This window comes from Lissotriton vulgaris, chromosome 3_1 (assembly GCF_964263255.1).
Source record: "Lissotriton vulgaris chromosome 3_1, aLisVul1.2, whole genome shotgun sequence".
NCBI lineage: Eukaryota > Metazoa > Chordata > Amphibia > Caudata > Salamandridae > Lissotriton > Lissotriton vulgaris.
Window position 1 is genome coordinate 1,561,969,804 of NC_141689.1, and position 12,423 is coordinate 1,561,982,226.

Here is a 12,423-nt window from a genome sequence, read left to right on the forward strand (position 1 = left end):
TGATTTTATAGCTGCTAGGTAATTTTTTTCTCTGGAGAATGTAGTCGTTGCGGTCGTCCTTATGGTAGGATCTGCGCCATTTGCGCTCTGCTTTCCTGCAGAGTAGGTGGGCAGCGGTGAGATCAGGTGTGTACCAAGGGGCTTTGATTTTTGTATTTTTTAAGATGTTATCTTTTTTAATGGGTGGACATCGATTAGCGATTTCTTGAGAGAGCCAGTTGTTAAAGGAGACTGCATCTATATCGATGTTGCCAGAAAAGGGTGGGGGGTTAGCAGGGGAGAAAGGTTGAGAGGTAAAGCTTGCCTGAACAGTTCTCCAATTTGTGAGATGAGAGTGTTGTTGAGTTGGTTTTTTGCAGTTAGGAGGGGGAGCATAGAGGATATGGAACGGGATCAGGCTGTGATCCGACCAGATTTGGGGAATAGGAGGTGAAGTGGAGATGTCAGGAAAATTGGAACAGACCCCGTCCAGGGTGTGACCAAGGGAATGGGTGGGTAGCTTGACGCTTTGTTGCATATTAAACATCTCCAATGTTTGCAACAAGTTACTAGTGGGGGGGTCAGCAGGTAGTTCCAGATGCAGGTTGAAATCGCCCAGGAGGGTGAAGTACGGGTATCGGAGTAGGAAGTGTCCAAATGCGTCGTTGAGGGAGCCGAGGAATTTAGCGGCATTTCCAGGAGGGCGGTAGATGAGGCCACCAGAGAAGGAGAGGGTTTGACTAAGCTTGATGGAAAAGCCTAGTCCCTCGGCATCTGTGAGGGGGTCGAGGCCGAAAGTGTGGCAGCTAAAGGAGTTTCTTAGGATGAAAGCGACACCTCCTCCTCTGCCTTTTGGTCTATCCTGTCTGTGGAAGGAGTACCCTGGTGGGAGGGCGATGGCTATATCCGGGTTACTGTCTTGAGTAATCCAGGTCTCGGTGACTAAGAGGCAGTCCAGGTTGTGGTCGATAATGAGGTCATGAATGTCCTGGCTGTGTTTGCACATTGATCTGGCATTTATCAAACCTCCAGTGAAGTGAGGTTGTTTGAGGGAGGTTGCCAGCTTGGTGGCAAAGTTAAGGGTCCAGTGACAGTTGTTGCAACTAATGGGACCGTATACATTAGAGAGATCTAGTTTGCAGGAGCAGTCGGAACTGCCTCGTAGATTGCGAAGGTCGTTGGGTGCATACCTGATGTTTAGAGGGTGTTTGGCAGGGGTTCCTGCGTCCAGCGCGGTCTTAGCGCGGACGGGCGCAGACGGGCTTGCCTTAGGCGCGCCTTCGGCGCGCAGACGGCGCTCCCGCTGCGCTCGTCCGCTGCGCGTCCTGTACAGGCACATTTATGGGCGACCTCGAGGGGCGTGGCCTCGAAAAGGGGCGGAGTCAGCGTGCTCGCCGGTAGTGATGGCGGCTGCAGGCTGTAAGCGCTAGGAAGGGCGCTGGTTGAGGTATGGTTCAATTGGTTTCAAAAGAAAAACAAGGTAGTCCCTCTTACTGACTTAAACAAAAAAAGGGGGGGATAGCACTTGCTCCTATAGTGCCACTGTAACTCACGAGATCTTTACAATTTTCAAGCCACTCATAACAGTTTATACCAAATTATAAAAATCAATCAATTCAAATAAAATATATCAATCATTTATTAAAATAATTTTTTACAATACTAAACATCAAATAACTGTGTCACAGAAAAGTAGTAAAAAAGAGTGTCAACATCATGCGAAAGTGATGTACATCTCTTAAGTATACACAATATACAATTTAAAAACAGCAAATTTAAAAAAACCAAGTTGTCGACGCAGCGTTTCGGTTCTTAAGTAGACACCTTCATCAGGACGGGGTTTTTTAAAAAAACAATGAACTCGGGTTGTCTTCCTATCTCTTAAATTGAAGGAGACAATTCTAGATTCATGATGGAGTATCACAGGAAATTCAAATGGTTTGTAACAGTTGTAAAGGGGAATCCCTTTAATTTTTAAAAACAACGAACTCGTGTTGTCTTCCTATATCTTAAATTGAAGGAGACAATTCTAAATTCATGGTGGGGTATCACATGAAATTCAAATGGTTTGTATCAGTTGTAAAGGGGGATCCCTTTGATCTGATTGTTTAAAAGGGGTTTTCTTTCAGTGGAGGAAAAAGGAGCCACCGATATATAGGACAGTTTCTTTCGACAGGCTTCCCCTATTAATGAGGTACCAACGAAAAAATGCAGCTCATGACTGGATGGCGTCCGGCTATTTTCGTTCCGTGGGGATTGATTCCTTGTCACTGTGCTTAGAGGGTTTTTTTTACATTCACCTCCCTTGTTACCGGGATTCGGCCTCCTTGCTCCTATTTTTCCTCCAGATTCATCGATAAGCTTTCAATTGGTTTCAAAGCACAGCTACACAAATAGTGACACCACACATAAAATTCTGACAATTTTTAAAATCGCGCTAGAGTACCTCCAGTGTCCCGGCTTCCGCCTCAGGAACTGGGTCAAGGTTTCTGCTTGCCACTCGTGATTCAGCGGTATATATCCTGTGTTCAGGGGGCGTGGCCTCGAAAAGGGGCGGAGTCAGCGTGCTCGCCGGTAGTGATGGCGGCTGCAGGCTGTAGGCGCTAGGAAGGGCGCTAGTTGAGGTATGGTTCAATTGGTTTCAAAGCACAGCTACACAAATAGTGACACCACACATAAAATTCTGACAATTTTTAAAATCGCGCTAGAGTACCTCCAGTGTCCCGGCTTCCGCCTCAGGAACTGGGTCAAGGTTTCTGCTTGCCACTCGTGATTCAGCGGTATATATCCTGTGTTCAGGGGGCGTGGCCTCGAAAAGGGGCGGAGTCAGCGTGCTCGCCGGTAGTGATGGCGGCTGCAGGCTGTAAGCGCTAGGAAGGGCGCTGGTTGAGGTATGGTTCAATTGGTTTCAAAGCTCAGCTACACAAATAGTGACACCACACATAAAATTCTGACAATTTTTAAAATCGCGCTAGAGTACCTCCAGTGTCCCGGCTTCCGCCTCAGGAACTGGGTCAAGGTTTCTTATTCAGGTGTTTTGTATCAAAACTCCTTTCCCTATTGCTAGGTATAATGCTGCCACCAGTGGGAATTGTCCCACTCAACTCTTGCTCTCGAGCAAAGGCGAGTCTCTCTTTGGCTAGGGCAAGTTCTTCCCTTTCGATCCGCAGTTTGACTACCCGCTCCTTTGCTTCGTACACTCTCCTCTGAGGTGATGTCATCCCTCTTCGAGCAGAGCCTCGAGAGCCATTGGTTTGAACAGATCTGTTAGAGCCTCCTGACAGAGATCTAACTCGTCCGTTCCCAATGTTAAGCTGGCCCGAGAGAGGCCCCAGGGGTCTCCTAGTACCAATCTCGTGCCGGCTTAAGTTGTCCTGAGTTAGCTGACTAACTATGACTGGACCTTTGTCTGCCTCGTCCCCAGATGTCTCTGGTTCCTCGTCCTCCTCTTCGCCCTCGGCGGAGAGGTGGATAAGGTCAGGGTCACCTCGGGTTCCCTCGAGGGGAGGCATCTCCACTTCTGGATGAGAAGGGTCGGTGTTACCCGCCCTCTTGGCATCATAAGACTCTAAGAGACCAATCAGAAACTGAATGGTAGGGTTTGCACCCTGTTTTATCTTTCGAGACGTACAGATCTGTCGCATCTCGTGAAAGCTAAGCGCAGCATATCTGGAGGTGACCTGTGGAAGGTCGACTGACACAAGGGGAGACTCAGGGTTTCCGCCTTTGTCTGACATGCTGCTTCTAGTGTGGTGTAAGTGATGCACCTACCTACACTATGGGTTTACCTACTGATCCCTTGCTAAGAGTTGCAGCCAAGGTGTGCTAAGCCTTGAGGAGCTACAACAGCTGGTTCAGTAGAACTCAGAGTATTCTAAGCTAAGTTATATGTACCTGGAGTACTTATGCGATCTTTCACAAGATATTCTTAGGATACGCGTGGTAAAACAACAGCAAGCTCAAATCCCACCGCTGCCACCAATGTGAGAAGTTGGCCCGATATGCAGCGTTCGCTATTCTAGCGACCACTATGCATCGGTCCAAACGACCCTTATGGTGATTGGTTGTAAGTCAACCTTAGACCAGCTATTCAGTAGCGTGGATACGAGCAGTCTTCTGGCTAAACTCTAGAGGGCGTGTTAAGCCAGCTGTAATACCATCACATACCCCTTGAACACCCAGTGAAAGGACACCACACAAGTGTTATGAAAATAAACAGTATATTTATTAAGAATCACAACAGCCCTGGACTCTTTATGAGGACAGGGTACTAAGCACAGAACACAAAGCTCTTAGGAAAATACTTCAAGTGCACAATTAAAACAAATGCCCGAGGGCACGGAAAGTTCTAATGGTCTCAGGCGGACCCGATAAGGCAAGTCGGAAGCGAGGGACTCGGGACCCTAGAGTAAGGAGGCTATGCAGGCACCGAAATGCCGAAGTTACCTAGCCACGAGGGCTGCGGCTGCACAAGTCTTACAGGCGTCGGGGTCTTCGCTGACGAGCCAGGAGCCGGAAGAAAAGGAGTTGCTGGCCGGCGACCAGTGATGATTAGTTCGTAGAGATCCAAGCCTGGATCAGAGATCGTTGATACCTGAAAGCAGAGGGGACCAAGTTCGTACTACTAGCCAGTAGTCAGAGGGTACCAGGAAGGCACCGGGTGGCCGTCACCTCGACTAGGTGAGTGGGCGACGCTAGGCTCTGCAGTCTCACGGACCAGGAGGCGTTGTCGGCGACCAGGATGGAGGTGCGAGCTGTCCCACGAAGATTGATGCTGTCGGCGTCGCTGGGCCCAGGATTGGGGCAACAAGCCTTGGCAGATTTCAGGGCCACGTGGTGGGCCTAAAATGGCGTCTTGAGTGGACCAGGAGGGTCCGGGGTGCTTCTCTCAAAGAAGGAAGCAAAGGCCAGTCTGGAGCAGCCAGACCAGCAGCGTTGGTTGTCGATTGTCGTCAAGGAAGGGCACAAGCCAGCGGCTAGTGACCAGACAACGTGCTGAGCAGCGAGCAGAAGGGCCCCACGCAGATCGTGGAGATGCTGGGAGACTGCACTTCGGTGCTGGAGCTGCTCAGGGTCGGGGCTTCTCGGACCCCGGAGCACTCACCAGAGAATTGCTTCGATGGTCGTGCTGTTTAAGAAAGCGTGCAGGTTTTGATGATGGCCGGTCCCTCGAGGTCTTGTCGCACCCACAGATCTCAGCTGAGCTGATGACGTGGGTAGAGGTCGGAGGTGCCAGGGAAGCCGGTTCTCGTTGAGCTGGGCCGTCGGATCCTTGAGGAAGGACTTGCAGCAAACCGCAGAGTTCTTAGATGGTGCCCGCTGATGCAGGGTGACTACTCCTTAGTCACAAGGGAGAAATCTTGAGAAGAGTCTCGAAGTCCTTTCGTAGAAAGTATTCTTGATTCAAAGATGATCTAATCTGGAAGGGTCCCCGCTCTGGCCTTTATCCTAAAGAAAGGGGTGGGTACATGACTAGGTCCTGCCCTAAGGGTGGGACCAGGAAGGGGGTAGTTACACCCCTCTCCCCTGCCGGACTGTCCCCAGGCCAGGGGCTGCGTGCCCCTGGAACTGGTTCTGACCGGCAGATGCGTAGTGAGCACTGGGGTGCCACTCCGCAGTCACCTTCTCGCAAAGCCCTACCTACCCAGAATACACAAACCCTGTCTGGGACGGTGCGAACACCGCCCTCGACAGGAAACCCTTTGTCCAGGCTCTCCTCGCTGGAAGGACTCGCAGCAGCAGGAGGTCAGACTTGTGTCTGTGGTGGCAGCGTCCATTTTGTGGAGCTGAGGCTTCAGTTAACTTTAACCAGGGTTCACAGTTACGTACATGTCGTGTCCCTCTAGAAGGGCGGAATGCTAACCTCGTCACCAGAATTGGTGAGGGGGTAGCATCCCGATTCGTATGACACCTTACTCGACATGTCTTGATAACGCTATACCGAAGTTACCGATATGATACGCGTTATCATGGAACAGCCATTGGGTCTTGGTTCCGCAAGCTGCAACCGGGCTCGGCTCGTGCCAGAGCCCAATTCACACGGGTCCATGCACTCTGCCTTCAGGATTGTCAAGGCCTGCCATAGGAGTGACTGATAGGAACCCGGGGGTCCATTGTGAGGTTAGATATAGAGATACTATACCTAAAGCGACGAGCGAGTACGCTACGTTGCCCCAGCTGTCGTGCAGCCAGTTGTGTCAGTTTTAGATGGCCATCCAGGGGTGGCATAATACATGCTTCAGCCCCTGGTAGGCCCTGGGTACACCGATGCCCTGAGTTACAGGGTCTGACAAGGTGGCCCAGTTCCAATTGGGTAATGCACCTAAGGTACACGCATCAATTTAGTGAGAGAACAGCTAGGCTGTGGGTCTGATTAGCAGGCCCACAGCCCGAGAAAGTCGTAAACCAGTGAAACAAAAGCAAAAAGTCCGGGTGATCATAGGATTGCAGACCCTACTCTCCTACAATCATTATATAAGCTGCCTTATTAAAATTAACCATTGTATTCTTATAAGGTGATAGAATTGCTTAGGTTGGAAAATGTACTTTTTGCTTGAAGGATAAAGGCCTAAAGAACGAAATGTATTGCTTGTGTTAGGATGTGATACTCATAAACGTGCAGAGGCCTAGTCATGAAAATCGTGTAGGCCAGAATGAAAATGCTTTGCTTGACAATAACCCATAGAAATGTTTTTGAGAAGGCTGCTTTTAGTTAAAGTCAATTGCAACATTATGAAATTGTGAGCCGACTCACATGCGTTCCTTTGCAGGTGCAAGACTAAGAACAGATTGTAGAAGAAGGGCCCATTGTGTATGAGTGTTAGGATGGTAGACCCAGACATGGAGTGACTGCGGAATTTATGGAAGCGACTTCAAGAGAAGAAGAGTCTGCGATCCAAGGACGTTTCAACGGACAAGGATGGAGGGATGTCGTAGTGGAAATTTTCTGAAAGTCAACACCTTCGAGAGGGGCGTGCCTTAGGGCGTGTCGCCTGTATTGTGGAGTTTTGTATTAGGGACAGCACCCAGAGGGAGAGGGCAGAGCAGATGCGCATGAGGGCGAAGGAACCGGTTGGTCAGGCAGGGAGCTTTGCTATGAGGAGAGGTTCTTTGACTAAGTCCGAACAAAGTGAGTGTACTTCTTCGGAAGTCACCACGGCTGATACCTTTGATAGGAGGGAACTTGTTGAGTAGGGATGTCACCTAGTATAGTGTAGGGACAGATTGAACTGGATTTATTTCTTCCCTTTCAAATGCCTACTAAAACGCAGGTCATAGCAATTCTTGTTAGCCTGATGATTTTGGAATTGATTCTGGTATTGTTTCTTAGTCGACTGAGACTTTTCCGTAGGATTATGTTTGTATTAGTACCTGTTTATCTTCTGAACCTTTTGCTGAGGTGTTTATACACCCAAATGTTTTTGGCTTTATAATAAATCTTTGAACTTGATCTTTAGTCAGTGGTTCTTTGGGGAAATTAATGGAAATTGTTGAAATTGGTTGTCAACTGTTTAGATAGATTGCCTTCCACACTCTATGACAGATAAAAAGGTCTAGTCGACCTGTGACGGGATTCTAAAGAAATGTTGTTATGGCTCTAGAGAAATAATCCCGCCTTTCCATATTCTTGCCCATTCAGGTCCCCGGGCGAGTCTGAGTCTTTTGAATGCGAATGTCCATGGGGGATAGCCTCTGCTGCCAGTTGCGTGTTGGAGATTACAGCTTCTCAGTGGGTGACAGCTGCACTCTAGCTCAGGCCCATTGGCTGGGGCACATTGTCTGGAGTTTCAGGGACCATCAGAATGCCACGGGGTGCCAGGAAATAAGAACATATCAGCCGGCCAGGCATCTGTAGGATAGTAGCCACCAGGGAATGTAGTGTGGTTAGCAATTGGGAGACACTCCTTGCAGCAGACCTTTGAGCTGCTGTAGTTGGGCCACACTTCAGGCAAATGTCTTGGCTTCGCAATTTTTTTAACATCTTTTTTTCTCTCTACATGTTTATCCATTGACACTTTTGCAGTTTTCCTTCAGTGCACAGTGTCTTGGGACACTGCTGAAACAGTTGAGACTGGAACTGGGTACTTATGTGATTGTATAAAGGATGCTGTTGTAACCAGTTTAATTTTGGTTTCTGCTATAGCTAAAAGAGTTCCTCTCCAGGTACAGAACGCAAAACATGTGCTTAATGAAAATGGTTGCACTCAAACGTCCATGGTTAGCACAAGTAAGGCACTGTTTATCATCCCTAAGTTGTAATGCAGGCGAGCCTAAATTACATATGGAGGAAAGCAGGGCAAGGTTCCGATTCGCGAAACCAATAATGATTTTGCACTTGAACCAGATTCAAAAATATACAATCAGTGTCCAATTTATTTGCGACTTAGGCTTCACATCTTCTCTCTGAAAATATACGCTGGGGTGGCATCCCAGAAGAGTCCTTGTCACAGTGGATCTGTTATGTTGTTATGTTATGTTAATTAGATTTGTAAAGCATGGCTAATCACACGTGAGGGTATCCATCCACTATGAACTCCTAGTCAAACAGCCAAGTCTTCAGTTCCTCCAATAGGCAAGAAGGGGTGGGGGCCTTTTATGTTGCAGGAGGTCATGGTCTGGTCAGGGCTGGACTGGGAACAAAAAGCAGCCCGGGCAATTTTGTCAGACCAGCACCCGGAATTGGGGGGGGGGGGTGGTTTGAAGCACTGCTGCTTTTGTAACTGGGGGGCGTTAATGCAGCACTGCTGCAAAACAGGCCCCCAATAATAAAATTGGCATTCACCGTTGCAGAGCCGGCCCCCACCCTTACAGCCTCCAGGGGAAGAGCCGGATGCCCGCTACAGCCAATCTGGCCCTGGGTCCGGTCAATATGTAACTTGTGTCTTAATTTGTTGACATCTGTTATAGTCCTGGAAAAATATTGTTCTTTTTTTGAAGAAATGTGGCATGAGATCAACCAAAACGGCAATGATGTTGATTTATTTCTAGGCCCATTTTAACACATTATGCTCTGGAGACCTTTCTGAAGATTACTGGTAAGATTCGATCAAAGTTGATGGACTAACATGCCATTTGTAAATATTATATGAAGTATTGTTTTTTATGGATGTCACATATTAGATGTGTGCGGTTGAGCAGGCATTTATTATGTATGTGAATGGACGATTGCGATCAACTAAAATGAAAATCACATATAATGCCATTTCAGCTACCTGTTGGCCACCTTGATGCCTTTGTGGATGTAATACTTTCTTCATTGTTGTGATCCACCACATTCGAGAGCACAAGAGCTGCTTCACAATATTCATGTTTATCTCTCCAAAGGTTGTAAACTGAACGGCTCTGCGGCCAGTAAGGTTCTAAGAACAGTCTGTTTCTGTCTCAGAATATTAAGTCTACACCACCAAGGATAGGGGTAAACAGAACTGTGTAACAGGTGTGATGTCATCATGAAACCTCCATTCCGTTTTCAGTTAGGGTGCAAAGACACTAAATATGCTGGAGACAGAAAGACCAGCGTCCAGTGTCTGCATTTCCCTCAGGAGGTGCAGGCTTTGCACCCCTCTCAAAATGGACTGTTCCCATTTCTGCCCACATTCTTGTACACTGTGTGGTAACACCATAGTCCAGCATGATATGCTGTGCGCCTTAAGGGGCTTATTTACAAGTCCCCTTGCGCCACTTTTGCGTCATTTTCCCATGTTAAAAATGACGCAAAAGTGGCGCAAGGGACTTGTAAATCTGCCCCTAAGTTTTTTGGGCGAAACCTCACTCCACATATTGACTTCTGAAGGACGGTGATTCAAAATGTGTTTACCAAATTCACAGTATTGAAATGGTGAGGGGAAAAAGGCAGGCCTTCGCCTGTGTCTTTTTTTTTTGTTCAATCCTTTCATCCGGGCATCAAAGAAAGGACGTTTCTGCAGCCTCGTTGAGCAATCAATCACCTCTCCAGAGAGCGCGAGCCACAACAGCTGGCTCCAGTTCGGGCCTCGTGCACTGACGCTTGACCGACGCTGACATCTTAACCCGACAATTTAAGTAGATAATGGGGAGGGGATGACAATAGACAGTGTTAACATCTTTTGATCAAGCATGGAGAAAATTACTTCAGGCAGCGAACAGCACAGAAAGAAGAAATCAGAAGTGCTGCCGCGCTCCTCCGCAGAGACGAAACGAGCGTTGGCCTTTTGGCTTTGTCAGTACGCACTCCTATTGACTTTTCCTATGCTTTAAGCAAAGCTAGTAGGTCTCGGCTTTAAAAGGACGAGCCCTTCGTTTTGTTAATGCTGTTCAGCATTAGAGATGAAACAAGAAAAAATGGTTATTGTCAAACAGCATCAGCAACAACAACAAAATACGCACTTGTGCATCAAAACACAAGCGTCGTTACCTCCTCGTCCGTCTTCCTCGCCACAGTAATTACTAATGAGCATTCTGCTCCTACAGAAACTCCAAGCAAAAGTTAACTTATTAGTCTCCCTATCCCTCCAATATGGCCAAGTCTTGTCGCCCGACAACATCATTTCACTCAGCACTATCTTCTCATTTCTCCTCCGAATCACACTCTTAAGTTAGCCCTCTGGATGAACAACCTCACCGCCTTCAACTGCTCACCCCTCATTATTGATTCCGCTAAATCCCTTGGAATCACCCTGAACAAGCACTTGAACACGAAGACTCATATTAGTAATGTTTGCAAGGGAGCTAACCACCTGATGGGGACACTCAGGAATCTCAAACCTTTACTCCAACAAGCTGACTTCAAGCAAGTTGTCCAAGCAATGGGTTTGGCGAGGCTAGAAATGGCAGTGCTATGCTCTGTGGTCTACCCAAATATACCTTGGCCCCACTAAGGGCCTCATTGAATGTGGCGGCCAGATTGGTCACAGGTACTAAAAGAAATGCGCACATCTCCCCAGTCTTAAAATCACTAAACTGGATACCCTACGAAGCAAGAAAACAGCTAAAGATTGCCTGCCTATCACACAGAGCCCTCCATTTCAAACCCCCCAGTTATCTAGCACAAAAGCTGGAACTATCCGGATGGGGTAGACCCTCTAGGAGTGATAACTCCCTCCTCCTGAAACCTCAGATCTTTCGCAAAAGGAGAACGTGTCGCCGAGCTTTCTGCGGCTCTGCACCGAAGATCTGGAACTCTCTCCCACCAGAAATACGAAGAATCTCCTCCAAGGTTGCTTTCAAAGTGGAAGTAAAACGTTTCCTTATGAACAAGTTCTTACCTTAATAGGATGCTGGATTGTTCTGCTCTACGGCATTGGACTTACACCTTTAAGGCCTGCGTTGGATGTTATTCTTGTTTTGTTTTTTTTCCTTCTCGAATCATTTGCTCCTCTCCTATTTTGCTATGTACCAGTTATTATCTTACTCTTTGTCAACCCCTTGCATTTGTATCCGTTCTTGTTTTGTGAGTTCTATTTTGATATGTTCTCGGTTTGGTATCCCGATTTGACAGATGTACTGCAACTTTTACCTTCCTCTCCCTCCTATTGTAAAGTGCTCTGATATCCCTGGGGATAATGTTCACGCTATATAAAACTTTATAAATAAATAGATAAATGCTAACCACCAATCACATAAAAGGATACAAGATCCCCACCACGACCTGTTTTTTTGTTTCTGCACTACTCCGAGTGCTGTTCATGTTCCTTTTCTACAGGTAAGTTGGGGGCGGCAGTCCTGCTTTAGCAGACTCTTGTGCCCCGTTTTGGGGAGGGGGATGCAATATCGTTTTGCTCTGTTTTTATTTCCCCTTGTTGGGCACTGTCTTCATATTCCCCTGTTCTGCTTTAGCGGACTCGCGGGGTCTTGCCTTCCGTGCCTGTGTTGATTTCTACTGCAGACACCGAGTCTGTATTAGCAGTCTGGGCGTCTTGTCTGGGTGCCGGACCTTGTTTAATCATGTTGCCGAGTCCTGCCTTAGCGGACTCGGCGTCTTGTATGAGTGCCTGTGTGTTTTTCCTCGTGTTACAGGGTCCTGCCTTGGCAGACTGGGCGTTTTGTCTGGGTGCCTGATTGTTTGCACATGTTGCCGAGTCCTGCTCTAGCGGACTCGGGTGTTGCTTGGTGCCTCCCCTGAGGAAAGCTGTTATGCTTGGAGCAGACCCGGCATGTTTTCTGGGTCCGCTGTGCATTTCTTTTCACGCCTTCCTGCTTGTGGCCACTGCATTTATTTTCCTTCTGGTGGTCATTTATACACATGGTGAGAGGAGGCTGCTTTCCCTCGCGGTTTATGTCCGCTTCTGCTGCAGCCTGTGCTCCCGGTCCCGCTGCCACATATGGGTTCTTGCCGCTTGCCTCAAGGTGGGATCATCGTGGGTTGCTGCATGGGTCGGCTGACGGGTCCGAGCTGTTCAGCGTACCAGTGTTTGTGTTGTTGGAATGCTGATGTGATGCTTTTAACATGCTTTGTTGGGTTTCCAC